The sequence below is a fragment of the Corvus brachyrhynchos genome, unplaced genomic scaffold, assembly GCF_000691975.1.
Source record: "Corvus brachyrhynchos isolate BGI_N302 unplaced genomic scaffold, ASM69197v1 scaffold5, whole genome shotgun sequence".
NCBI classification, from domain to species: Eukaryota; Metazoa; Chordata; class Aves; order Passeriformes; family Corvidae; genus Corvus; species Corvus brachyrhynchos.
The window spans coordinates 9,754,706-9,757,375 of record NW_008238321.1 but is presented as its reverse complement, the minus strand read 5'-3'; positions in this window follow the sequence as shown (position 1 = coordinate 9,757,375).

The following is a 2,670-nucleotide window of genomic DNA, read 5'->3' as shown; positions in this document are numbered from 1 at the left end:
AGCACTGCTCAGCTGTGATTTGAATAAAGCAGTAGATGGAAACAAGACTGTGGTTTTTCTCTAGAAAGAGATTAAAAATGTTGGCCTGAAGTGAGCTGCCAAACAGCTGGAGATGGTAATTCAGCCTCCCTACAATTAATTTTGTCCACAGAAAGTTGAGGGCCACATCCTGCCCTTTCTCTCGCTGCTGATGAGATTGTTTGGATGTCACTGTATGCTTCCTAAAAGCTCCCACAACATCAAGATACAGAGCATGCTGCTCACTTATCTGTTTATTTCAGTATGCTTTGCCAAAGAAAAATCAGCAAAGAATTAATTAACAGCAATTATTTCTAGCAACAACAGAGCAGCCCTGCTCCAGAAGCCATGAAAACAACATCATGAGACCCCTGTGGCCAAAAATCCTTTCTAAACAGGTGCAAAAATAAACAATTTTAGCAGGGTGTAAAAAGAGCCCAAGCCAGGTTGGGGAATGGCAGGAGAGCAGCCATTTCAATGGCTGAGTCGGAGCAATCACCCAGGTGACTTTTGTGAAGGAGCTTTAATAAACAAACCAGAGTGGAAGCACCAACCTGAGTGAAAGAACCAGCAGGACCAGGTTATTGCTGCCATAGAGGGTTTACTACGCCCGTCACCCTGTGTTATTAGTGCTGCTGAAGTGATTTACTGTCCCAGTCAGTCCAGCCGATTAGAGCTGTGATCTAAAGTACAGCCAGCTCCAGTTTCAGTGATAAACATCACCCCCCTGCCTATTACTTGCTAAAATAAGCCGAAATAAAGCCATCAATCCAGACATCTCTGTGCTCAAATTAGTCCTTCTAGCTGGCACCACCACACCTGCAAGTCTCCTGCCATGCCTGCTAAAAGGATGCACGTAGATGTTCCAGATGCATTCTCATTTTTCACCTGCCTGGTTCTTTTTCAGCACCCAGTGAACTCTGTCCCTTTGACCAGAACTTGCACCTCCTGTCAGCACAGCCCTGCAGTGCTCTGGTTCCTGTAAATCTCTGTGCTGCCCATGCACCCCCTGAGCATCTCCCTTCACACAGAGGTCAGGATGCACCTCCTGCCAGAGATGTTCCCCTCCATGCTGCATCCTAGCTGTTGGCAGCAGACGGTCCCTCTTCTCCACCAGACTCTGCAGCACAGTTTGGGGATGGGGAAACTAAACTAAACCCCACACTCCACCCACCTGTACCGCTCACACTGATGTCTGTGCGCGCAGGCTGTTCAGAGCTGATCCATGGCACTGCCTCTGCTTTCCCATACAGATCCTGCCCTGGGACTGGGCTGCATGGACCCAGTACACCTATACCTCTGGATCAGACAGGAACTGGAAGGCATAGAGAAGGGGCACAGATTTGTGCTGCCTTAGCAACCACTGTGAGCATGCACATGGACACAGGAGATGTGCCAAACAACGGGCACACCCTGGAGCCCGTGCTCTGTACGGGCTGGGTGGTGAGGACAAGGCTAAAGGCAACCTGCTTAATCCAGGGGCTGAAGTCAGCACGGCTTAACTCCCACCTCCACACTAAAGAGCAAAAGCCAAGGGAGGCAACCTCAGCACCCAGCAAGGAGCCAGCCTCATTACACCCCTGGGAATTCCTACTTGGTGCTTGCTCATGGGGCCATGAAGGCTCATTTATCAGTGGGAGGTTCAGCGTCCCGAGTTACCAGCAATTTTCTCAGCACTGATCTGATCCGCAGCTTCTCTGCAATCCTGAGTGGCAGCAGGACTTTTTTTTCCCCCATCTGGGTCTGCCTGCCCAAAAACTGGCTTCCTGAGTGTGGTGAAATGCTTTTCCATCCACCCAGCCGTGCTACCTGGGGCTGTCAGTGCAACCCAGAAGGGAAGAGCCCTCGGTAGATTGGCAGCAGATGGCTGCAGCACACAGCATTACATCAAACCCTCAGGGCCGTCCTGGTGTCCCAGATTCAGTAGTGCTCTCATTCTCCTGCCCTGCCCACTAAGGAGAGATGCTTCCAAACCCTGCTGAAAACAAGAGCATGGTTTAATAACTGAGAAATGTAAATTGAGCAGACACAACAGGGCCTGAGTCCCTCGCAGAGCACCCCCTCCCATGCTGCTGCCTTCCCACGTGCTCCCCTTGTTCAGCAGCTCTGCAAGCAGGATCAGAACTGGGTGTGTGAGCAGGTTCTTGCTGAGCGGGGCTTGCTAGCAGCAAGAACACTGGGAATCCTCCAGAAATGAGAGCTGCCAACTTCTCAAAGGTTACTAAAATAGACAAAGGACTCAGTTACCCAAATGGGCTGCAGAAGCACCCCCACCACCTGCTTTTTAAACTCATCGAGGTGAAGTGAAAAGCCTGGGTCATCCTGTCTCCTTGCTTCCTTCACCCCCCTGCTCTTTCTTTGCCAGGCTACTTTCCACCACTGCTCCTATCTGAGTTTACCATAATTCATAAGGACCTGGACAGAAAAGCATCCACAATACAAGCTGGTTTATGGTGCTGCTCATTGCCAGGCAGCAGGACACGTGGCCAGATGGACCCCAACATCCCTCCCACTCTGTGTGGGAGCTGGGAAGGGCTGCCTGTGCAGGCATCCCACTGGAGGTAGGGGAGTGTGGGACACCAAGGACTGGATTCAGCCCACCAGATTTGATCAGCTGAACTGTTTTACCTCACAGAGAACTGTGGCCTTTGT